The sequence below is a fragment of the Apodemus sylvaticus genome, chromosome 18 (genome assembly GCF_947179515.1).
Source record: "Apodemus sylvaticus chromosome 18, mApoSyl1.1, whole genome shotgun sequence".
NCBI lineage: Eukaryota > Metazoa > Chordata > Mammalia > Rodentia > Muridae > Apodemus > Apodemus sylvaticus.
Genome location: NC_067489.1, coordinates 61,976,782 through 62,004,157, shown reverse-complemented (window position 1 = coordinate 62,004,157; position 27,376 = coordinate 61,976,782).

Genomic DNA, 27,376 nt, shown 5'->3' with positions numbered 1-27,376 from the left:
GACTGTGCCCCTGGAACATTCTAGAAACATCTCAGTCACAAGCAGTAGTGATTTGTTTCTGTAATTCTGTCACTTGCTCCTTTTCCCAGCCTTGGGTCAGGGAATTTCTCATCTGTCCTTTTGGTCTGGCACTTTCCCAACCACCCCTCCCCAGCCCTATCTTCCCCTATTCTATCCTCTCCCTCTTGGCCTGCTGCTGGGAACTCAAATTAGTTTTCATGTATTGAAATGAATTTAATTTTTTCATCCTCCTGATCACATGCTGAAGGTTGTGTTTCACAAGAAAAGGCAGCTGACTGGCTGAGTCACTGGTAAAAGGGCCCCCTTTTTTTTTCCAGAATGATCCTGATATCAGCTTTTAATTTCTTTGTGACTCTTAAACAAGACAAATGGTACTGTTAACTAAGTGGGAAAGCCAGGACCAGGCTTCCGGTATCTTAAGCCAGGGCTGGAGATGTGTAAGCACAGCACCTGCTAGTGAATCCAGATGTCCCCTGAAAGCCACTCTTCTGAGTATCTGTGACATCTCAAGTGGATGCAATGTGTCCTCCCTGCCCTCCTTCTGAGCCCTCACAAATATACCTGTGCTTTTCATTGTCTTGTCTGTATTTCTGTTTTCCTCTCTCCTAAAGCTGTATTCTTTAAAATTTTTGCTTATATGTATGTGTGTGTCCGCATGCGTGTATGGACTTGGGTATGCAGGTTCCCACAGAGGCCAGATAAGGGCACTAGGTCCTCTCAAGCTGGAGTCTGTGGGGAGTTATGAGCTACCTGACTTAGGTGCTGAGAACTGAGCTTCATTTTTTTTTGTAGAAACAATAAGAGGTCTTAACCACTAAGCCATCTCCAACCTTACTAGATGTGTATGTGTGTGTGTGTGTGTGTGTGTGAGTGCGCGCGCACATACGCGTGCATACATTTGCATTTCTTTTACATGAGTTTGTGTATTCATAGTATGTGTGTGTTCATACTATGTGTATTCATACTATGAGTTTTAACATGTATACAAAGTACATACATGTGAATGGGGAAAGCCCCATAGAGACTCGAGGTTGATGTGTAAGAGATTCTTTTTTTAAAAAATCATTCTCCTATCATATCCTTTGAGGCAGATCATTCCCCAACTTTATCCTCTCAACCAGATCCGCAGCTCTATGATTTGGCTAGTCTTGCCTCGTTACACAGCGTGCTAAGAGCATCTACTATTTCTACCTTCAGAGGCTAGAATGAAGGCAGCCTGTTAAACTCTCCTCCCATTTGCACAGGTCCTGGGAACTTGAGCTCTGTCCCCTAAGTTTGTAAGACAGACACTTTAACCACTGAGCTATCTTGCATGCTCTGGATCATCCTTTCAAGAAGTCATTTAAAGCATGTTGCTGTCTGTTGTGGGATTTATACAAGCTTTATGATGTTTGTGGTAACAAAATCAGCAAACAGCTAAGCATTGCTGCCCATGTGCTCCAAGGGCCCCAAAGCGGCAATGATGTCATCCTCTGTTATTTTTGACCATAATTTCTGTCAAGAAAGAACATAATTTGAATAACAAAAACATCTTCACTATATAATTACCACCATCAATAACTACTCATTAAGTACCTGGGCTTCTCTCTTTTGCTCCTTAAGGATGTAAAAACTTTCTGACTTTGGAGGTTCAGGTGAACAAAGGAAAGGGGTGGTTCAGAGGTCAGGGCAGTTGCTGCCTGAAATGACGACCTGAGTTCAGTTGCCTGAACCCACAAGGTGGAAAGGACGTCCACATGGGAGCCGTGTCATGTATTTCCCCACAGCCTTGCAAAATAATACATGTAAAATTTTTTGTCAAGTAAAACTATTTCTTTTGCTGGTTTTCCTGGTGTGGTTGAATTGAAAATAATGACAGAAGTGAAACTCTGGTGTGATGTACAGAACACACACACACACACACACACACACACACACACACATCCTTACGAACGCTGAGGGTTACAGCGTTCAGCTGAGGGTTGTGATGTTTTATTCTAAAAAAATTAAACTAATCTGTGGGGGTTCGTCATGGTTAGTTGTGATGCTTAGGGGAGATATAAACTGCGAAACTCGGGGATGTAAGGAGGTTAGGCTATGACGATACCACTGGAGGAGCAGACACCATTAGATTAGTTAAGGGAAAGTACATGGAGATGGGTGAACTTGAGAACATTATGAAAAGAAACAGCATGGTTCCTAGGAGGGGATCCAGGGGGAAATTAGGGTATTACTTTGGGCAAACACACTTTCATATTTCTAGGGTTTCCTTCCTCCGCTACTTTCATTTTTATGATTGCTGTAGGGAGCCCCTTAGATAGCAAGGGAGTTGGAACGGAGAAAGCGATTTCCAACTTGCGCAACCAAAGAGAGCTGCCTTTTGTTGTAGGGCTTCGGCTGCAGTCCGTGGGGGAATTGAGGGCTTTGCGACTGAGTCAAATTATGAAACTTTCAGTCCAATGTTAGCAAAGTACTTCTTACAGAAATTGGGTGTAGTTTTCCAAGAGAACATTTTCCCTGTAAGTTTCAATAATACACATTTGTTCTTTTGAGGGCCTTGGGCTAAATCATTACTAGCTTTTATTAAAAACTAATTTTCAGATTTTTTTCCAATTCCCCATCTGGAATATTATATGCTGAGCATGCGTTTGTGTCGGTAGGTAACCCAAACCCAATAATTGCATTGTCAAAAATTCATTGCCTTCTTCTACAGCAAGGGTTTACTCTTTTACCTGATTAGTTATGTGTCAGGAACATTGTTGAGTCAGAGGCAGAAAGTGTTTTCTAATTCTGTCTACTCTATGACAGAATGTTTCTATATGAGGACTCACTTAGTTTTACACCGTCTAGACAATATGCCTGATTTCTTAAAGGTATTCTAAAGTGAAAACGTCATAAATTATTAAAATGAAAATAAAAAGACCCTCTTCGTATACATTTCTTACATTTTTTCCTTCTGGTCACTGTCAACAGAAATCTTTTTTGTTTTCTTTTTATATTTAAAAGTGAGTGATTAGTAAGATTAAGAAAGTAAAAACATCTGGGACATCACCCATGACCAGATATAAAGTATTCTAAGGAGAAAAGTGCAAGTTTACTATCCAGAGGCGGGGCGAGGACTTGCCAGAGCTGCTGGGCTCTGGAATGCTAACTGTCCCCAGATGGGGCTGCAGCCTCAGGAGCAGGGAGCTGAGGAATCTGGCTTGTCTTCATGGGAATGACTCTGTTCTGTATTTTGTGATGCTTCATTCTGTGAAATTAAATTAATTTGGAGGGTTAGTCATGGTTCGTCGTGATGCTTAGGGGAAACATAAACTGTCAAAGGCAGCTATGCTGTAATTTTTATTATCACTAGGACAGTTTTCTAACCACATAAAAGTCCTTGGGCCTTAAAATTAAAGTGAAGATGGAAAGGCTTTTATGATTGAAGAAATGACTTAGGTTGTGTAACTCGGGCAGCTGAGCGTCATTGACATTTCACAAAATTAAGGGTTATGAGGAGGAACTGGAGTATCCTGTCTAAACTTTACAACTGTGGAGGAGGAACTCATTAGGTTTGGATTCTCCAATACTATATACACTTGGGGAGAAAGGAGTATCAGTTACCGTGAACCAAACATTGGACTCTAGCTCATCAATCATCAACAAGTAATCATTTTAGCTATGCGTCCTTTCCTTTGTTGTTAATGTTTATTCTATGCATTGATATCCATTCATTCTTTATTTAAATATCTGTATTCACTCTATGTAAGTATAGATTTGAACAATATGTGTGCATGCACACACATATGTAATGCACTGATAAAGATATATTCATGTATGTATGGGCATATGTGTACCTACCTCATTCATTGGCACTTAACTAATTTAATACATTTAAAACCCATTTCACACTAACGAGATAATAATCTTCCATACACATGGAAATTAATTTTAGTAATGAAAAATGGCACAAGTAGTGTAGTTAATCATGAGCAGGAATCATTCATATACTGACTGAAGAATGAGTAGGAGCTTCTGTCTTCCCCATCTCTCTGAGTTATGATTTATAGCATCTGACAGGTAATGTAGATTGTGAAAAAGTCATTAGCGCCCTCCTCATATTTAGGTATTATTGACAGTATTAAATCTTACTTTGAAAGACATTATAATAGGAGAACTAGCCTTTGGCAGGTGACAATCCTTTTTAAAGTGACTTTATCCTGAACTGTGTTAGAAGAAAGACCTGATTTCTATTCATTCATAGAGTGTTGGTAGTGTGTGATTGAATATTTCAACATTTCATTACAAGGCATAGATTTAAAAAAAAGTTTTATTTTAATATTTTGGGGAGGTGTGGGCAAAAAATACAGAGGTCCTACTTGCAAGCGTCCCTTCTACAGTGTGGACTCTGGGGATGTAACTGTGATCCACGGCATTGATGGAGTTGTATTTACCTGTCGAGCTTTCTCAACAGCCAAGAGACTTTTCTTTAAAAAAGCAATGGTTTCTGAAATGTCACTATGTTCTCAACATCCTTCATTTATAAAGCTAATAAAATTTTGTCTGACATCTACATATGAATGTTTCTAAATTATAAACAACTAGGCCATGAAGTTCATAAGGATATGCCTTGTAATAAAGTCAGCAGACACACCCTCTCTGAGAAACCCACCATAGAAGCATCTTATGAAGAAGAGAGGATTTTTGTCCCCTGGGGATGTCAATTGTGGTTAATACTAATGGATCTCACTTTATGAGAAGGTAAGGGAGATGCTACAGTGCTGTACACACCTGCTACACCATCATCTGCATAAGTTTATAGTATAACTGAGTAGTGCAGCACAGTGGTAGAAGCTGGAAGCCAGTTGGAATGAAGTCTCAGAGTATAAGTACTTCTGGCAAACACAGTTACTTCAGAATCTTTTTTGCTTTTCATGTTGAGTGTGTGAAAGACTTAGCTGACATGTGCCTTTCTGCTTGAATCCAGAAGTAATATCCCTTAACAACGTTGGATACATAGGCCTTCGCAGGGAATAAACATAACCAGTAACTGCCCCACTCATCTTACTATGGTTCCAAGGAAAGTCTGATTTATGGCTCTGTCTCTGGTGTTGGAAGGAGGCCTCAGCCACTGGAAATCTCCAGAGTCCTGGAGAGAGCTGAGGCCATGGTCCACCACACTTGTGGATTTCCAAAGCTCCATTTTCTTTTGGCCAAGTCTAAATGCTATTGGTTTGCTGGCCTCTTACTTACTAATCCTAACTCTGTTAGGAAGTGAAGGTTGATTTCTAAATGCTGTCTTTGAGATTTTAGATTAAATGCTCAATCAGGATTTCTTTACAACATTTTCAGTTATCTGTGAACATTTTCTAAAAAATAAGTCACTTGTCGCATTTCCCAGTTTTAGTCCCCTCCTCTTCCTTCCCCGTATTTTCTCCTCCTTGTTTTTTTTTTTTTTTTTTTTTTTTGACTCCAAATTGTCCTCCTGTTCAGGCAGGCTATAGCTAGTTTTCTTTTCATTTCCAAATGTGTACATGCTTAGATACTACATTTTTTTAGCGAGCCTCTTTTAACTATATGTTGGAAATCTTTTATATTTAGGTAGACACAATACCCTGAGGGGGTACCATGCAGAAAGCAGGTTGGGATTTGAGAAGATGCCCCAATTCACCTCCTGAAACTCTTCCTAAAAAAATATAAGCATTAACCCCAGGATCCCAGAGCTTATCCAGATACTTGTGCACAGTTATATGATTGGTTCATCACACAAAATCTCTGACAAAGCAGTTTTACGCTACTTAATTTTTGAATTTGTGTATATGTATGTGTGGTGCTGTATGAGTATGTATGCATGTGCGTGGGTGGATGTCCTTGGGTGTGTACATGCAGAGCCCATGGGAGGAGGGTTTATGTTGCCACAGTTAGTTTTTTCTCAACTTGACACAAGTCTATACATTCAAGAAGAAATCTCAACTGAAGGGAAGCCTCTATCAGACTGGCTTGTGCGGCACTTTATTAACTTCCAGCTGATGATACAGGACCCAGGCCTCCAGCACTGTCCCTGGACAAGTATAAGAATTCCCTGGGGTGTGTAAGAAATACAGACAAACAAGCTGTGGAGAACAAGCCAGGTAGCAGTGTTCTCCTTGGTCTCTGCTTTAGTTTTTGCTTCAAGGTTCCTGTCTTGAATCTCCACTTTGGCTTCCCTCAATGACGCACTATATAATCTATAACCAAATAAACTCAATCCACACTAAAGTTGCTTTTCATTATGATGTTTGCTATAGTATTAGGTGTCCTCTAGTCAGATCTCACTGATCCTGGAGTTCAGCTTTGTTTGGCTGAGCATGTGTCCTACAAAGCCCCAGTAATTCTCCTGGTCTAGCCATGGCCAGCCTCCGCACCCCCACCTTACCCCTGTGTGAGTGCACTGGGGTTACAGGTGTGTATGGCCATGTCTAGTTTTTATGTGTGTGCTGGGGATTAGACTCCAGGTTCTCATGTTTGTACAGTGCCCTAATTACCTAACCTTCTATACCTTGTAGGCCATCCCCACATTGAGATGTTCTCCCATTTATATTTTATTTTTCATAAATTATTTCAGTGTTTTCCTTTTACAGGATTGGAACAAGTGAATTTTTCTTATCTATACCATTTCCATCCTTATGTGTATTGCAGAGCTATATGGAGAAATGTGTAAGACATGTCTGTCAACCTAGTGAAATAGAGAGCAGTAGAAGTCTAAGAGGGAGGTTCTTAGAAGAAGGGCTGAGGTTGACAGTACTCGGCTACTGAGTCTGATTTGTAAGAGGGATAAGCATCCTTTAGGTGTCAGGTCTCAAGACACCATTGACATTTTACTTCGACATCTCTACGGCATTGTCCAAACTGTCTATCTAGCATCTGGGCTTCCATCTGGAAAACATGCACTGTGTGTCAGCCTGGTGTGTCTCCCTCTGCGGCACTTGTGTAGCTGGGGTATGGATCTCAGACTCTCCGTGGGCTCTTTCATTCTGTAACAGAATCAGTATGTACAGGTAATGCAGTCCATTATGTGAAAACAAGTGTCTACTGCTTAACCAGTTGAAGCTGGAACACAGAGACAGCACTGACTGGAAACCCAATGAAATCCAAGCAGGAGGGAAGGGAAGTTGTTGGGATTTTACACTAGTTCCAGGCTTCATAGAGAACAGATGTCTTCCTGTCCTTGAACTCTAAAGTCCATGGTGCTCTAAAGCAGTGGTTCTCAACCTGTGCCACCACCTCTTGGCAGTTTTGAACAGTCCTTTCACAGAAGTCACATATCAGATATCCTCCATATCAGATATTTATTTTATGATTCATAATTGTAGAAAAGTACAGTTATGAGTTAGTAATGAAATAATTTTATGGTTAGGAGTCATCAGGCATGGGGAACTGTATTAAAAGATCTCACCATTAGAAAGGTTGAGAACTACTGCTCTAAAGTGTTTCCATCAGTTAAACTAATTTGAGTTAGATTACTGGTTAGTAAAGTGCCAATGTAGAACTCAGCTATAGATTAGAGATAAATTACCCACAATTAGAATGTAATGGCAGAAATAGTCTCATCATGTTTGGAATGGGTTCCTATACAACAGTTAAATATATGCTTTAGAGAAGGTCAAAAAACTAAAAATGTTACTAACTGCTTGGACAAACTCAAAGATGGTTGTTTGAAGTTTGATACCAAGGCAGAAAAGGGCCTTGTAAGGGGAAATGGATTTGTAATTTTAAAAAAAGGACCAAGAATAAGATTTATTAGAGAGCTTTTTGAACAAACTATATATATATTTTTAAACATTTCAAACATTTTAAAGACTAAAAGAAAATGATGCATTTTTAGTTGTATGAGACTTAAAATAGTGTGGAAATGTTTGAGATAAAATGGGTGAAGTTAAGCTACTGTGAGATATAGTCACAACATCTCTGGGGTTAGTTTAACAAATATGTAGATTTTGATGTTAATCTAACAATTGCTGGTTTGTGTCAGGGAATTCCTCAGTGTGGTATATGGATATCTATGAGTGCTGGGGGCTGAGGGAAGATGCCACTAAGATGCATCCAGCAACATGGGGTGCGACTGTATCAGGATTCCAATGTTGTCAATTCTTGGTTCAGTCAACTGGGCTTCCAACAAAGTTTTTGCTTCACTTTCAGGCTGTCTTTAAGGAAATGGTTTTCCGATGCCCGTAGTGTAAGGACTAACAGTAAGAGCTTCAAAAGAGAGTTTTGGAAACACAGCACACTACTCAAGTACTGGGTATGTAATGGTGGTGATATTTGTCCTTCTATCCTTGGACTCTGATATTTCCAACTTTAGTTTTCCATGAGCCGCCATTTTCCTATCTGATGATGTCTTAAGTGACATTTCTGCATTTGAGAACATCTTGCTATGAAAGAACATTCACAGAATTAATTGACAAACCACTACATTCTTCATTACTTATAGTGTTGTCCAGTAAAATACGACAATTCTCCTCACTCAAGCGGCTGGTAGAGTGTGTCCTCTGTAAACACAGGTTTTAGAGGCTCATACTTGTTAATTAAAAATTATGAAACATATTCCTAGTTTTTTTGGGGGGGGGTGATGAGTTACTCCTTCATGGCTGTATTTCTTCTTTAGATGGATTTCTTCAATCTGAAAGAAAATAAAATCATTTTTCAAAATAAGACCATCTGAGGGTATCCTAATGAAAATTTAAGGTCACATATCACTCATTTGTAAACATCAGAAGTCTAAGGTACAGCTTTTACTGTGTAAAGCATACCTTATTCATAGACTGCGCCTTCGCAGTTTGTTTTAATTATGATGGAGATACAAATGAGGCAAGCGATTATGTCTTCTTTGGAATCCCAGGAGGAAACTCGTGCTGTGCTTCAGGTGGTTGTGTTTTGCTATGAATCATTGAGACTATTTGCACAAATCAGTGACATCATAATTTAATCCCATGGGACTTTACAGCTATGATTTATAATGTTGAGGTTAAAAGACTCATTTCAATAGAGCATTAAAATTACACATAAATATTCTATGAATTAAAAAAATAAGCCAACAAATTTACAACAAGTGCTTTCCACATACTGAAGAAATTATGTAAGGAAGTGACCTTTCTGCAGTTGATTTACATACATCCAGAGAATTAGATAATGTGGATAATGATTTCATAAAATATGCCTTCCGTACCCCAGAGTTTTCTCTGTCCCCATTATTTTTACTTGAAGAAAATATTACTTCTGACAAGTGTAGTTTATTGCCCCTTCTATTTTCCTTCTCAGTTTGCATTTTATTCTTTCTACTCTTGTAATCTCTTATCATGACTCAACCTTCCTAACTACTGAAGGATTTCTTTCTCTTACACCCAAAATATAGCCAAAAGTAAATACATATTGCCAAGGTGCAGGCCTTTAATCCTAGAACTCAGGAGACAGAGACCTGTGGATCTCTGTGAGTTTGAAGCCAGTGTGTTCTACATAACAAGTGTCACGCCAGTCAGGACTACAGAGTAAAGCCCTGTCTCAACTAATTAAACTAATTAAATGTTAGAATTTCTAAGAATTTGTCCTAAAAATTTGTCCTTAATCATTTAAAATTCTGTTATATAATATAACCAGTACAGTTTGCCCCTGGGTTACTTTCATCTTCTTTTAACATTATTAATTTAGTTTAATTTAATTTATTATGTTTTTTATAATTGTCCTGTTTGTGTGCCTTACCATGGGTACTATGTGGCATAGAGCATGGAGGTCAGAGGATAAATTTTAGATGTGTTTTTTTTTTTTTTTCATTCCACCTTGTCTAAGGCAAGGTCTCTGCTGCAGTAAATATTTAACATCAATTGTGAGTTTCTGCCTTTCCTTTGATCATTCAGTTCACAGATAAAAGGTATACAATTTTTATATTTATAATAAGCGTTTAATGCCCTTGAGGTGAGCAGGTATCTACCCTCTACGTTATTAAAATCTACTTCTCCATCAATAACCCAGAGTTACAATGTGCCCTGTTCCACCTCTTAACTTCAGTAGACCAGCCCTCATGGCTAAGGTTTCATAACTCACTTACCCTATGCTGTCTTCTTTTGTTCCCTGTGGTCTCTCCTCAGACCCCAAGCTTGCGAACTGAAACTCCACCTACCTCTCTTCTACCCAGCTATGGGTTGTCAGTATCTTTATTCAACTAATAGTTTTAAATTAAGGAGCAAGGTCACATAGTATTTAGCATTACAGTGCATCGAAAAGATCAAACCACAAAGGTCTCTCTTGCTGTTTCTGCTAGAGCACGATCCAGGCTACCTGACCTGTGAGATTTCAAGCTACTCTTCTATCTCTGCCTCCCACCTCACAGGAGGAGTGCTGGTTTTTGCATATGTATGCTGTTCAAACTTGTTTTTTACATGGGTTCTGGAGATGGAAAGCTAATCATCAGGTTTGTTCAGCTAGTACCTGTTTATATTCTCTGAGCCATCTTTCTTGTTCTCCACTGTCCTCCTAGTGGCATTCAGGTCTAATTTTAATATGCTTCACAGCATTTGATTATGATGCTCATATATTCTATACAGTTTTGATAGGAACTTATTTAGTGCTATAAAACTTTTAGCAAAGACTGAATATTTTACACATATTCTGTCAAATGTGATAGCTATTAGCCATACGTGACTATTGAACAGTTAAAATTTAGCCAGCAGTTGAAGAACTGAACTTTTAATTTCAAATTTCAGAATATCCATAACCACAGGCAGCAAGTTGCCATCTTATTAGACAGTGCAGATGGGTTATACATAAGCATCCATCTTTTCCTATTGAGGTATATTAGACCCCTATCATGTAGGCTTGACCTATTGATCTATTTTTTTACCAATCTTACTGAAAAGTTATTTCACAGTGGCACTGAAGGAAAATATTAAAGGTCATTCAATGATTTACCAAGATGAGAAGGCGCCACCTTCTCCTAAACCATGACTAACTTTGCAGATTTCCCAGTTGTGTTCTTGCTACAGTGGGCACTTCCCTTCCACTTCCGATTTCTCATAGTACTTTATGTCTCTTAGTCAAGTCCTTGTAAAACGTGACCCGTGTCACTGTGAGTTTTGCACCCGTCTTCTCTCCTCTTCTAGATACTTTGAAGATAGGCTTCAAAACAGATACCTGCTTGATTTCTGCATCCATCACGGAACAGTAATTTTGGTCACTGATGATGAAATGGAGGCTAGTATTCCCAAGGCAACCATCAATTCGAGGTCTATGAGAGTCCCTGCTATACAGCCAGAGCTCAGATACGATGCCTGGTCTCTGATGGAAAGCTCTATTTGATTTGTGTTCCTAAGTAACTCCGTTGAACTCTGACTTTACATTCATTTGACACAGCCTTCCTCTGGGACCAGTTTGAATATTTCCTTTGCTTTGTTCTATTTCCTTTTTTTTTTTTTTTTTTTTTTTTTGCCTTAGCACTCACAGCTCTATAATGATGTTTGGCTTCTAAAGCAAATTTCTTTGTATGGGAGGGGTGGTGACTTTAGATTCATATTTTTATAGTGTTATAGCAATCTAGAAGCAACGGATAGGACCTGTTAGAAGAAACGCTGTGACAGTCTGGTTATTTAATATTTTCCATCCTGAGTTTCCATCTTCAGTGTCTCAAGAGCAATGTGTGGCAGTTATGACTTGGTAAAACCATGGTGTCATTAGAAAAACAACCACATAGAGAAAGATAAACAACCATAGAGTGAACTTTAATGTTGCAAGCCAGAGCAGACAGGTGAAGAGGCACTGTTTAATGACTTCTCTGTCATTAATAATTGCACTGCCTTGGAGTCTAAAATCCATGGCATTTCTATACCCGTTACCCAACTGTCTCTGCAGAACATCTGTGTGCGGAATTATCCTTGTTATGTCCTTTGACCTGTTTCATTTGAACTGTTTGGATGTGAACTTTTTTTAGGCATTAAATCTCAGTGCAGGGTGTGAATCACAGCTGGGTGATGATAGGTAATTGGACAGGGAACTTACCAGGGGCATGAGAGCATCTGAGAGCCCATGTTCTCAAAGGAAAGAACTTTCCTGAAAAAGGAAAGCAATACTGGGAGGGGAAACTTTTTTTTCTTCCTGGAGAAAGTAAATTATTTTTTAAGAGAAATCCTATTTTCAAACCAGGCCAAATGTTTTAAGAAAATGATGACGATTTATGCAGCCTGATCGCAATATCTTAGTATTCTCTTAATACCTTAATTAATAGATATTTTTAAAGCTCATGTTATGGGAATTGGATATGTGAAAGGCATGTCTGTCATTTACCCATGGGATATTTTGCTTGGATGGAAATTGAAACATTCAGTCGCTCTGTCCTTTCATGCAGTATAGGAACTCAATACAATTTTAGTAATGTGCTTACAGTTAATGTATAATCGCTTCTTCGTGGGAGGTAAAGATGATTATTTTTGGCCCAATTGCAGAGAGGATTTTGTATTTCCATGTGTAATGTCTGAGTGATTGCATTTAAAGAACAGAGCTAAAGTAAAATATATTGTACAAAGACCACCCTCCAATCTTGGTGTGAAGTGGCTAGAAATTAGTTTGCAATGGAGTTCTTACAAATCTAGTCAAAACTGCACTGTCAGACTCATCCAAAAACTTTCAGAGCTCTGGCCTTAATCCTACATTACTGTGTTGAATAAAACTAAATAAACAGTATATTGGTAAATGAAAAATATTAGAGTACTTCATGTATGTTTGCACAGTAAATATGCATGTGATTTTCAATTAAAATCTTAATTGTATTAAAGATGAAATACTTTAGAACAATAGTTACATATTTATGTTGCAATTCAAAAATTAAACAAAACTCGCATCAGTTCATGTGGGTCAGTACTATGATATTACCAACCAAAGAAATTGTTTACTATATGATAGGTAGAGACTATCAAATGGAACTGGATTCTAGAATGTTCTCCAAGTTCTGCATAGATTAACTAATTTCTTCCCCATCCTCATACTTTCCTTTTGATTAGGTTGTTACTAGAAAAACACTTAGTACACAATTTAAGATTACATATTTTACTTAATAGTTGGTCTAAGGATTTAATTTGTTCCAAAATGAATGTAAATTAGGGGTTGCACAGACGTTGCAAAAAAAATCTTTATAGAACCACTGGGAGTACATTGGCCCAGATGTGTGGCCAATGATCGGGAAATATCAAGGGTGCTTGATAACATGCTAGTGTTTCCAGAGAAGGAATGGCTGAGAGTCTTATATATGCAGTGGTTTGTGGAACAGGGCATATAGAGCCCAGCAATGCATAAACTGAGGCAATTATAGTTAGTTTCTTCAAATAAGTAACTATACTGAATTTCTACTTACCTATGGGTGAGGTAATAGATTCGCTTTACTTTCCAGGCAGTAGAACTGAGCTGAGGGTTAGCAGACAGAGGGAAGCAGATATTAGAGTTATCTACCCATTGAAGGTAAGGAGAAAAATTAGTTAAATGGCTGGGAAGTCTCTTCACAAGGAGCTTGAAAAATTATGTCAGTGACTTCATAGACTATACCTCAGATATCAGGACACTGATCATACTTGATGGACGCCATACTTAAAACTACAATATTCTGTTAGAGCCTTGAATAGTCTTATGTTAATTATATTCTTCAGAGAAATTGATTTCATTCTATTAAGCTAAAGGGAGAAAGAGAGAGAGAGAGAGAGAGAGAGAGAGAGAGAGAGAGAGAGAGAGAGAGAGAGAGAGTAGAGACAAAACATACTTGCCCAAATATTTAAAGCACTCTATTTCATTTGCAGTTTTGCTGTTCAAACTTGTACAGCTCTAGAACTGTGATCTGATCCAAGAAGTCACAGATGAGAGAGCCGGATGGGAACATAAGATAGGTCTTGACTAGGTACGTTCGGGCTGGGATGCCGGAAATATCCAGGCGTCAAGGAGACAAGAGGAGGCTAAGCAAATCTGTCAGAAAATGGGACCAGAGAGACAGTCCTCTGCTCCTAAATCATCCTGCAATCCTTTGTCTCAGTGAAGGATGGGTGTTCTATTGGGAGCTGGAAAGGGAAGCAGGAAGTACACAAACTGGGCAGTGGCCACCTTGGCGAGGACAGAGTAGTCATCGCTCCAACTGTGCCGGCTGCCAGACATTTGACGAATTGTTTCATCCCCAGGATTCATAGGGCTACACTTTAATAAAATATTTCATAAAACCGAAGTCCTGTTGGAGAAGGGTTTCCAGAAGCAGATGAACTTTGTGCCTTCCTGTGCCTCACTTTTTCTTCAAGTCTCCAGAGCTCTTAGGTCGTCTCTAGGCTCAGGCACCAAATGAAGATAGCTAGGATGCCCAGTTGCTAAATGAGGCAATGTATGCTCTTAAATATCATATTTCATGTGTACTTGAGCCTCGGGTAACTTTCCGACTGTGGCGTTATCTTGATGTAGAGACACGGAGAAAATAAAGACTACTGAACCTCGGTGCCAGAACCCGCCTAACCCCGATCATGGTCCACTTTTACTTTCTGATTTCTGAAGTTACTCCAGGCTCATATCTAAAGATTAGAAGCTGAGAACCACAAATGAGATGATTTGCTTTTCCAGGTCTGGGATACCTCGCAGAGTATCCTGTTTTCTAGTTCTATTAATTTACCTTCAAATGTCAGCATCTTGTTTGTCTTCACAGCTGAGTAGTATTCCATTGTATATACCCTTTTCCTTCTCTCTCTCTCTCTCTCTCTGTCCGTCCATCCGTTCGTCCGTCCATCCATCCATCTCTCTCTATCTGTCTATCCCTCCGTCTGTCTGTCTATTATCTATCTATCTATCTATCTATCTATCTATCTATCTATCTATCTATCATCTATCTGTCTATCTATCTATCTATCTATCTATCTATCATCTATCTATCATCTATCTATCTATCTATCTATCTATCTATCTATCTATCTATCTATCAGTTAAAGGACATTGAGGCTGTTTCCACTTCCCAGTTATTGTGGCTAGAGCAACAAGAACAGGAATGAGCAACCAAATGTGGAGTAGGATGTCAAGTCCTATAGGCCTCTGCCCAGGGTGTTTTAAGCCCCTACTGTAAGTATCCCATTCCACTGAAAACCACCCCCTGTCCCTCCTTATTCAAAGTCAGATAGGGCTTCAAGCCTTCAACGGGCATCCCCTCCCCCCTTTCCTTCATATACTCCAGATTTTATAAACACAATAACGCCCGTTTCATTCATTTGATATTTTGCTCTGGGAGGAGGTAAGAGGAAAGGCACAGTGAAGAATGTCTGTGGGAAAAAAGTATTCTAAGAAGAGAAACTTGGACGAACAAAACACTAAATGATTGGAACACCCAGTGACGTTCTTATAAAATAGAGGACTTAGACTTTCCTGACAAACACAAGTTCACCTCTCTCACAAGCTGCAAATCACGTTAAAGTAAGTAGTCACTGCTTCTCGTGCCTGAACTGGTTGGGGAGCTTCACCATACTTTGGTGTCATTTTATTGTGCAGGAAGTTTTCTTCTGTCAAGACCGTGAGCTCCCTAAGGGCAGAGCGGGCAGTGGCATTTATTTCTATTTCACAGTCAGGTATTTAATAGGCATGCAAGAACAAAATACAATTCTGACACACTAGATAGCTTTGGATGGCCACCAAGTTGTATCTGTTAAGTACAATCATTCCCCAAATGTCTGTTGGTTCTAGAGCCTGGAGATCCTGTTACAGGGTCCTGGGGATAGAAATGGCATGCAGTTCAGATGGATGTGACACCGCTAAGCAAAGTCTCCCTATGTGGCAAGTGAGATTGCTTTATAGTTTGCTAAATAGGAAATGTCATGTTCAGAAATGACTAGGTATTATTAGGTCTGCTTCAAATTCATTGCCTCCCCTGAACTCTGTTGCGGCTTTTGGTTGTTGAAAGGTGTGAACAGTGTTGTCTGTCCTGTGTAGGAACTGTCATGGGTTTTGTGGTTCATAGGAGAGCCATGGTTATAGCCATGGTTACAGCCATGGTTCATAGGAGAGGGGTGCTGTGCATGTGTTTCATACAATTTTCCCCTTGATGCCCCTTATCACCCAACAGCGACAATGGGAACCTAGTGTGAATGTGTGAGACATGTGAGTTTTGTGTCCCCACTAGTAAAATGGGGACATCCCATAGATGGATACAATGTCATAGTGATACAAAATGAACTTTGCAAATGATTATTAACATACGACTCATGCTTTATTATTTTATATACTTATTTATTTAAAAAGTCCTTAATATTAGAATAACCCTGGAGAGTAGTCTGAAAATAATATCACCTTTAAAGTAAATATAAGAAAAAATGTGATCTTGTGACTGAGCATTTTTCATATTCACTGACTCGCAAATGCACGAGCACTCGCTGGTTTTTGTACCCATGTTCTCTCCAAGCAATGGTAAGGTCATATCTGACATCAGATGTTTCCTCTTGGGCTGCACCCTAGTTCTGGCTTGTTTCTGGCGTCTTCCTCATTAGTGCCGCGAGTGAGGTTTCACTGGCAGGATTTGGCCGGTGATGGTGCTGCCTAATGGGTGTAAGTGGACTTCAGGCACAGAGGAGCCAGGAGTCCTGTCTGTCGAGGCAGCCCTCAGTGGTAAGCTTCTTAGTTTTTCCTTTCAGAACTTGGACCATTTTTATATTTCCTTTATGTTATCCTTAGATATACTGGACCATTAGGTTAATGGTCCCAGAAAGATTATTTGATGAATCATTTTTTTATTGGTTTTAGAGGAAAGAATGTAAGATGTACTTAGACTGCTGAATGGTTTTTCTCTTTAAATTCTGAACAAGTACGAAAGTGGATCATGTTTCAAAACATAAGGCAGACAGGTCCTGAGGAACAATACCCAAAACTGACCCATGGCCTTCACATGCTTGCACCTGCACGGACTCATGTGACTACAAATGCACGTGGACACAGACACATACACACACACACACAACACACATGCACACATACACACATGCACGCACTAATGCATGCATACATATGCACATAGGCACACACAGGCACATGCACACGCAGGCACGCATGCGCACATGCACACATGCATGCATACATACACACACACATAGACACAGACACACATATACACACCTACAGAGACACACACATCTTATTTGAGTAAAAGTTTATGATGAATATGGAAAGAGATTATGAGCTAAGAGAAAAAAAATGTGATGATGTAAATTTGAGGCCTGTTAAGGAGAAGATTGTTTTACATTTCTCAAGTAGACAGGAGTGGATAGGTAACAAATGTTTTTGGCACTAGACTCAACTGAATATATTTAGAAGCATGATGAAACCGTGTTTGTGTAATACACCTTCTCAGACAGTGAAGTTGATGGTAAATTTAAACCAACAGATGACCCATGGGGGTTAATTCCATGATTTATATTTTCCCTGATATTCTTGGTAGAAATACTTTCACTAAGTGAAAGACACTATTTCTACCTTTAGCAACTACTATTCACAGTCTGCACAATTCCAGCACCCTGTTCATTATATACTAGTCAGAGTCAAAATAAGAACCTGTGAAGGCTGCAGTGTTTTCGACTCCCTTTCAAAATTGTATGATAGCATCATTTAAAATAGGGGTGTGGCTCTAGTTCTAAGTTTACCTCAAATCTCTTCTTAAAACCTTCACAGCAACCCTGTTCTCTCTCCTTAGGTAATGGCTCCCCATCTTACCACCGCCCATGTATATGGAGGACAGGGGGCTGGGGTGAGTGTGATCTGAATCTAGAGTTCTGCCTTGGACCTACCAAGTCAAAACCCCAGTGGTGGCTCCTATCCAGGTTTGCATTTGCAAATCCCACGGAGGATCCTGAACAGCTTGGAAGCTCTCCTCCAAGCGCTGCTTTGCAAAATAAGAGTTTATACAGCAGCCATTCTCCCCATACCAATGAAAAACAGCTAGGAAACCTCAGCGGGCTGCCTATGAGTGCTTCCTTCACTAGAGAGCTAGGTAAATAATTATAAAGACTTTCTCTCCTAAATACGTAATTAACTTTTGTGTTACTTTCTGAAGCTACACTTGATGATGTATTGAGAAACAAGACAGGTCTCATGCTGAAATCAAGAAGCGTGCCTGTATAACAGCCCAGGCCATGAAACTACAGCATCTGTGCCTTACTTGGAGTCTATGCTATGATGAAATGGGTCCCTGAGTGTCACATGCTGAAACTAAATCCCAGCAGCAATTATGTTGGAGGTTAGAATATTTTGGGTTAATGCAGCCACAGAAAGGTTGTGCTCCTCTGCTCAGCATGGACAGAATAGGAAAGCACACACAGGATACTGGTGGCTTGATCCCAGACTTCCCCAGTCTCCCAGAGTAGGATTCAGTTCTTCCCAAATTTCCCAGTGTCAGGCAGTGTGTCAGCAGCACAGAATACCTTTCTTCCTGCCTCTGATCAACCTTTTTGACTTTCTCCATGATGGAAATCTAGCTGTAGTATGAGGCTGAGACTGGGGGTGACTTAAGGAAATCATGCATTTGCAAATGCTTCTAGGGCTTTGGGAGATGTCTGACTATGCAATGTGCTTGCCACACAGGTCTGAGGACATGGAATGGATACCCAGCATCCACCTTAAAGGTTTAGCATCACCTCATCAAAGATGCTTTTTTTTTTCCCACCAACAGGCTGTTGCAGAGATCCACAACTGGACAAAATTCAGAGATCAAGTGACAGCCCTAATTAGTACTACTATAACACAACCCCTATACCAAATACACCCAAGGTTTAGGGAACTGAATGTGTGAGGGGAAGAGGGTAGAGGGATTTTAATGGCTGTAGGATCAGGGTGTCTCCTGAAAGATAGTGTCTCATAGATAGAACAGTGAAGTTGTACCCATGAGCTCTTGACTATACGGCTGCCTAAATAAGACCTGTGCAGTGACAACACCAGTTGACATGAGGACATGGATAGGGGAACCCTCTCAAAGCTCCACACCTAGGTGAAGAGTTACAGGGCAACCGATGACTGCTGGAAGAGGAACCTGATAAGGTTCAAATATCCAGTCCAAGGAGCCAGCTCTCAAGAAGGAACACTAACGTGTGTGTGTGTGTGTGTGTGTGTGTACTCATATGTGTATGCATGTAGGTATATGTGCAGCAATGATAACTACAGGAGAGGTTAGGAAGTAGAGAGTGCGTGGGGGCACACAGAAGGAGTTGAAGCTGAGAGGAAGTGTAGAAATGTTGCAAATATAACAGTCATGTATGAAGTTCACACATTTTTAAATAAAAAAATTAGAACCATAAAATAACCTAGGCATAAAGATATATACTTCCAATCCTAGTTCTGAGGAGGAAGATATATTATATACATTCCTTGGGTTCACTGGCTAAGCATTTTCGCCCAACCAGTGAGGCTCAGTTTCAGGGAGAGTCTTTGTTTCAGAAAGCCAGATGGTAACTCCTGAGGCAACACCTAAGTTTGCGCACGCGCGGACACACACACACACACACACACACACACACACACACACACACACACACACACACATGATTTTGAAATGTATCTGAGAAGTTTAAGGTTGCCTTTTACATATTAAGAGAATGGCTTTCTCCAAAATAACATAAAAGCACAGTAGTTATGTCCTTCCTGAGATGTTCACCCTGTAGCAGGCTATATAGTGAAGTGAATAAAACAGTCCGCTATGTAGTCTGAGACACACCTGTCAGAAACAGAGAACTTCCACCATTTGTCTTCTGACAACATGCATGCCATGGTACACAAGTGCGTATACATGTACACATACACACCTCCACACAAAGTTAAAAAAAAATACGAAATTTATCTCTGAGTTCCTGGGACCCAAGGGTGACCATTCCTCATTTGGCAAAGTAAGGCTGTTTTGTGGGGAGGTCATTACAAAGGCCACCAATCCCAAAGTCTTCAGGACTGCTTTTCTTGGCTGCACAGAAGTCTCACTGCAGTAGAAGGGTCTAGCCTGGCTGTTCTGAGATTGTGTGTCCTCTATCTTTAAGGACCTTGTTGTTTTGTGTCCTTGGTACTCCCTGTGTCTAAGGATGGGAAAGACCTGGGAGCCCATTGTTGAGTGTGTTCCTTCTTTGCACATGCGCTTCATGGATCTCTGAGCCCTGCAGTGACTTTTTCAGTAAGCAATCCCATTAACTCATCCAAATACAGGACCAAAGATGTTCTCAATTCTTCCTTCGAGTGTGAGAATTGCTTTTCCACTACTGCTCAGAGAAGATTGCCTATGGGAGCAGAGACTTGCCAGTTGGATGGGGTTTTCCACTTGAATTTCCTTTGTCACTCCCAGGAGACCGTTGGAATATAAAGTGTGTACTCAAAACCGTTATAGGAGGTTATATTCTCATTCAGGGCATATTAGAGCATTTGTGTGAGCAATTACTATTAGACATTTCCTGCTGAGATGTTACCAGGTGCTAGAAAAGCTGACTTGCTATGAGAAAACACATTACTTACTTTAATAAGGACCATGCTTTTTTTTTTTTTCTGTGAAACTAAATTTCTTGTGGAATTTTATAAAGATACAGAAAAACATAGAAAGTGTAAAACAACCAATACCCATTATGATACATATGTAATAAAAATTTTCAGACAAAGTTTAGATTTATTTGAAAGCCCTGGGTCTCTTTTTATAGTCACAGTCACCCTACCCTCCTCAGAGGTTGCTATCTGCCTGAGAAGGGCTTTTATCTTTCTAGGCACAGCTCTATTTTCATTGTATATATAGATGTTTAACTAAAATATAAAATGAGGCACATTTTGAAACTTTATATGCATGGAATAATATAGGTTTGCCTTTTTATGACATTTCAAAAATGTGTTTATGTGTGGTACAGTTTTGTATAGTGTAACTCTTGTTTCTTCTTATGAGAATGTATGTACCTCAGTTTATTTACTGTAGCTTCTCCCTAGCTTTTTATTATTTGTGATTCTGAAATAAGTCTTTATCAGGATTCACTCACAGATACAGTGCTGGCGTGTATGTTCTGGGTGTAATCAACCATTTTCTGGTTGGATTTAAGGCCTGCTCTACAAGATGGAACTCATACCTGGTATTGTTAACTGGATTAAGACCGAATAGCTGGGTTAGTCTTAATCTCAGAGGGAAACTTCTATTATTCTACTAAATGAACTTTTTTTTTTAAAAAAAAACTTTCTATGTGCTTATCCATAAATCAGTGTGCTGTTCAACCCCCTCCGCAAAGTTTCTGTTTTCAGTAGATGGTGATTAATAAAGATACCTGTAGGGAACAATAATCTCTAGAATGCTCCGCTTTAATGGGATATCTATGTTACATCCCTTGATTCCCAAGACTCATGGATTATCATGGAAGTGGGCGGGAGCAGAACAATTGTGAAAGCCAGAGCTATTAGAATACTCCAATGAAAGTATCATTTTTTTTTTTGGACATGCTAGGGTCATTTCACGGATGCACATATAGCAGCTGTGACCTCATTAATAAGCCTGCATAAGATAAAGCTAGCACAAATCTCTGCCAATAAGGTGAAGAGGCTAAAGAATATCTTCTCATTAGCTGACGAGATATTGACAAATAATGGCTGCCAAAGGAGGAAAAGTCAGGTTTCTTCAGGAATGCAATCCCAGAGAGGCTACCTAGGCTGTGGGAGAGAGAAGGCCCTACTCACATGCACATGCTGACAGAATGAAGTGGACTCAACAAACTTTATGAAGTTCTCATGAAGTTGGGAGGGAAAAGTAGTGATGGAAGTGTAGGAGGAATTTGAGAGAAGATCTGATCAAAATGAACGTATTATGTATGTATGAAATTCTAACAACATAAAAAGTAAAATGATCTGTTACATACGCATATTCCTATCTATATGAGTCCAGATTCTTTTAGGCTTCACACCTAGAGACAAAATTGATTCGCCAAAGTTCATCTTTATAAGTTCAACTTTCAACTTTCCTGGGCCATGAATATCTCTCAATATGTTGCCTTCTAAAAACTTCAATGTCCACTTTGTACATTTTAAATCAACCTAAAATCAATTTTCTGTATTGCGTGAGGGATGGATGGATCATTATGTTGTGCAGCCTGGAAATCACTTACCATGGCAAAATTTATTGACTGGCTTGCTCAGTTCCCACTAAGGTTATCCGACTTTTGTAGCATACCAAGTCTCTCTGTTTCTGAGTTCTCTATTTCAGCTCCTTGTCCATCTGCTTCTATGCCAGTACCACATGGTTTTAATTATTCTGGTTATATAAGAAGATTTGATATACTAGGGGTAATGTAGCCTTTTCAACATTTTAATTATTCATGCCTTTTTAATTTCTCCTTATGGATCTTATCACTATCTTTGGAATTTTTGTGCATATGTCTCCTGGGGTTTTAATTAAATTGTGGGGACAAATAGATCAAGTTTGAACACTACTGTCTTCATTTTGTGGGATTTCCTATGCTTATAGGTGTTCTTATAGCCTCTCTGGGATTGCACTCCTATGCTTATAGGAGTTCTTTTAATATTATTTATTTTTATATCTCTTGCAATAGTTTTAGATTTACTCTCATGTATCTCAGTTATTTTGTTATTTTAATTATTTTTCCCTCCCTGGAAGAATTCATCATATGTCTCAGAATCCAATACCTACCTCCTCCTGCAATCCTCTGCCTTTCTTCAACTATACACATTTTTATTATTCCTTATTTAGGTTTTAGTTCCCTCTTTCCCACAGTTCTTTTCAGTAGATGTTGGGATTCTTGTGCTCATTCTCAATGTCTCTTAGTTTACCAAGCTTTGCCTACCTGGTGATTGGAAGCCTTTTTTGATTTTATCATGTGAATTATCCTGTTTAACTATACTTTCTTGCATTTGATCTTTCTTCAGTTCTTTCAACTTCAGTAATCATTTACTTAATTTCGAAGACCAATTTCCTTGATTTTTTTCATGTATGTCTGTAAATGTGTTTGTATGTATGTGTGCATGTATATTACATATGTGTTTATGTGTGTGTCAGTGCACATATTCTTGTGTGTATGTGCATGCAGGGGACAGAGTTTGACATCAGATATCCTCCTCTTCTGCTGAACCTGGTGCTTTGTGCTTCAGGAAGACTGACTGGCTAGCAAGCTCCAGGCCTCCTCCTATCTCTGCCTTTCCAGTAATGGAGTTACAGGCCTTTATGAGAGTCCAGGGGACCAAACTCAGGTTTTTTTTTTTTTAAAAAAACTTTTTTTTAATTGAATATCGTCTTCATTTACATTGCCAATGGTAAAACCTTTCCCGATTTCCCCCTCCCCAAAGACCCCAACCCCTCCTCCCACCCCCTGTCTCCACATATATGCCCCTCCACCCGACCTGTTCCCACCTCCCCCCCCTTGATTTCCCTTTGTTGGGGCATCTATTGAGCCTTTACCTGACCAAGGACAACTCCTCCCACTGATTCCCAGCAAGGCATTCCACTGCCACATTTTTGGTTGGAATCATGTGTACCACCTCTTGGTTGATGGTTTAGTCCCTGGGAGTCCTGGGGCATCTGGGTTGCAGAAATCATTGTTCTTCCCAGGGGCTGTAAACACCTTCAGCTCCTCTGGATCACCCTCCAACTCCTCCATTGGGGACCCCACGCCCAGTCCAATGATTGGCTGTTAGCCTCTGCCTCTGTATTTGTAAGACTCTGACAGGGCCCCTCTGGAGAAAACCAGGGCATGTTCCTTTTGGTATACACTTCTTGTGGACCATAGTATTGTTAGGGTTTGGTGACTATTTATAGGGTGAATCCCCAGGTAGAGCAGTCTCTGGGTGGCCTTTACTTCAGTCTCTGCTCCACATATGTGTCTCCCTTATTGCTCCTGTGAGTATTTTGTCCCTTTTTCAGAGGAACCAAAGCACCCTCACGTAAGTCTTCCTTCTTGAGCTCCCTGTGCTGGGTGAATTATAACTTGTTTATTTTGAGCTTTTGGGTTAATATCTGCTTACTAGTGAATGCATACCATGTTCGTTCCTTTGTGATTAGGTTACCTCACTCAGGATGACACTTTCTAGTTCCATCCATTTGACTAAGAATTTCATGAATTCATTGTTTTTAATAGCTTAATAGTACTCCATTGTGTATATACACCACTGTTTCTGTATCCATTCCTCTGTTGAGGGACATCTGGGTTCTTTCCAGCTTCTGGCTATTATAAATAAGGCAGCTATGAACATAATGGAATATGTCCTTATTACATGTAGGAGCATCTTCTGGGTATATGCCCAGGAATGGTACAGCTGGGTCCACAGGTAGTACTATATCTAATTTTCTGAGGAATCACCAAATTGATTTGCAGAGTGGTTTTACCAGCTTGCAATCCCACCAACAATGGAGATGTGTTTATTTTTCTCCACATCCTATCAAGCATCTGCTGTCCCCTGAGTTTTTCATCTTAGACAATCTGACCTGTGTGAGGTGGAATCTCAGTGTTGTTTTGATTTGCATTTCCCTGATAACTAAGGATGTTAAACATTTCTTTAGGTGCTTTGGAGCTATTCAAGTTTCGTCAGTTCAGAATTCCCTGTTTTCCTCTGTACCCCATTTTTAATAGGGTTATTTGACTCTCTGGAGACAGACTTCTTGAGTTCATTATAAACATTGGATATTAGCCCTCTATCCGATGTAGGGTTAGTAAAGATCTTTTCCCAATTTGTTGGTTGTCGTTTTGTCCTATTGACTGTGTCCTTTGCCTTACAGAAGCTTTGCAGTTTTTTTTTTAATATTTTTATTTTCTATATTCTTTGTTTACATTCCAAATGATTTCCCCTTTCCCGGATCCTCTCTCCCCATATGTCCTATAAACCTTCTTTTCTCCATCCATTCTCCAATCACCTCCCTCCTTTTTCTCTGTCCTTATATTCCCCTCCAACGCTAGATCAATCTTTTCCAGGATCAGGACCCTCTCCATACTTCTTCATGGGAGTCATTTGTTATGCGATTTGTGCCTTGGGTATCCAGGGCTTTTGGGCTAATTAATATCCACTTATCAGAGATTGCATTCCATGTGTGTTCTTTTGTGATTGGGTTACCTCACTTAGGATGATATTTTCCAGATCAAACCATTTGCCTAAAAATTTCCTGAATTCATTGTTTCTAATTGGTGAGTAGTATTCCATTGTGTAAATATACCACATTTTCTGTTTCCACTCCTCCTTTGAGGGGCATCTGGGTTCTTTCCAGATTTTGGCTATTATAAATAAGGCTGCTATAAACATAATGGAGCATGTGTCTTTATTGCATGCCGGGGAATTCTTTGGGTATATGCCTAGGAGAGGTATAGCAGGGTCCTCCGGAAGTGTCATGTCCAGTTTTCTGAGGAACCGGCAGACTGATTTCCACAGTGGTTGTACCATCTTACAGCCCCACCAGCAGTGGAGGAGTGTTCCTCTTTCTCCACATCCTCGCCAACACCTGCTGTCTCCTGATTTTTTGACCTTAGCCATTCTGACTGGTGTAAGGTGAAATCTCAGGGTTGTTTTGGTTTGCATTTCCCTAATGACTAATGATGTTGAGCACTTCTTAAGGAGCCTCTCGGCCATCAGAATTTCTTCAGGTGAAAATTCTTTGTTTAGATCTGTACCCCATTTTTAATAGGGTTATTTGGTTCCCTGGGGTCTAACTTCTTGAGTTCTTTGTATATATTGGATATTAGCCCTCTATCAGATGTAGGGTTGGTGAATATCCTTTCCCAATTTGATGGTTGCCATTTTGTCCTTTTAACAGTGTCCTTTGCCTTACAGAAACTTTGTAATTTTATGAGGTCCCATTTGTGAATTCTTGATCTTAGAGCATAAGCTATTGGTGATCTGTTTAGGAACTTTTCCCTTGTGCCCATGTCCTCAAGGGTTTTCTCCAGTTTCTTTTCTATTAGTTTCAGTGTGTCTGGGTTTACATGGAGGTCCTTGATCCACTTGGAGTGAAGTTTAGTACATGGAGATAAGAATGGATCAATTCTCATTCTTCTGCATGCTGACCTCTAATTGAACCAGCACCATTTGTTGAAAAGGCTATCTTTTTTCCACTGGATGTTTTCAGCTCCTTTGTCGAAGATCAAGTGATCATAGGTGTGTGGATTCATTTCTGGATCTTCAATTCTATTCCATTGGTCCACTTGTCTGTCACTGTGCCAATACCATGCAGTTTTTAACACTATTGCTCTGTAGTATTGCTTGAAGTCAGGGATACTGATTCCCCCAGAATTTCTTTTGTTGTTGAGAATAGTTTTAGCTATCCTGGGTTTTTTGTTATTCCAGATGAATTTGAGAATTGCTTTTACTAACTCTGTGAAGAACTGAGTTGGGATTTTGATGGGGATTGCGTTGAATCTGTAGATTGTTTTTGGCAAGATGGCCATTTTAACTATATTAATCCTGCCGATCCACGAGCATGGTAGATTTTTTCATTTTCTTAAGTCATCTTGGATTTCATTCTTCAGAGACCTGAAGTTCTTGTCATATATATCTTTCACTTCTTTGATTAGAGTAACTCCAAGATATTTTATATTGTTTGTGGCTATTGTGAAGAGTGTCATTTCCCTAACTTCTTTCTCAGCCTGCTTATCCTTTGAGTATAGGAAGGCAACTGATTTGCTTGAGTTGATTTTATAACCAGCCACTTTGCTGAAGTTGTTTATCAGCTGTAGGAGTTCTCTGGTGGAGGTTTTTGGGTCACTTAAGTAGACTATCATGTCATCTGCAAATAGTGATAATTTGACTTCTTCTTTTCCAATTTGTATCCTCTTGACCTCCTTATGTTGTCTAATTGCTCTAGCTAGAACTTCAAGTACTATATTGAAAAGATATGGAGAGAGAAGACAGCTTTGTCTAGTCCCTGATTTTAGTGGGATTGCTTCAAGTTTCTCTCCGTTTAGTTTGATGTTGGCTACCGGTTTGCTGTATATTGCTTTAACAATGTTTAGTTATGGGCCTTGAATTCCTGTTCTTTCCAAGACTTTAAGCATGAAAGGAAGCTGAATTTTGTAAAATGATTTTTCTGCATTTAATGTGATGATCATATGGTTTTTTTCTTTGAGTTTGTTTATGTAGTGGATAGCATTTATGGATTTCCTTATATTGAACCATCCCTGCATTCCTGGGATGAAGCCTACTTGATCATAGTGTATGATCGTTTTGATGTGTTCTTGGATTTGGACGGCAAGAATTTTATTAATTATTTTTGCATCAAAATTCATAAGAGAAATTGGCCTGAAGTTCTCTTTCATTGTTGGATCTTTGTGTGGTTTTGGTATCAGTGTAATTGTGGCTTCATAGAACGAGTTGGGTAGAGTTCCTTCTGTTTCTATTTTGTGGAATAGTATTGAGTATTGTGGAATAGTATTGTGGAATAGTGAAGAGT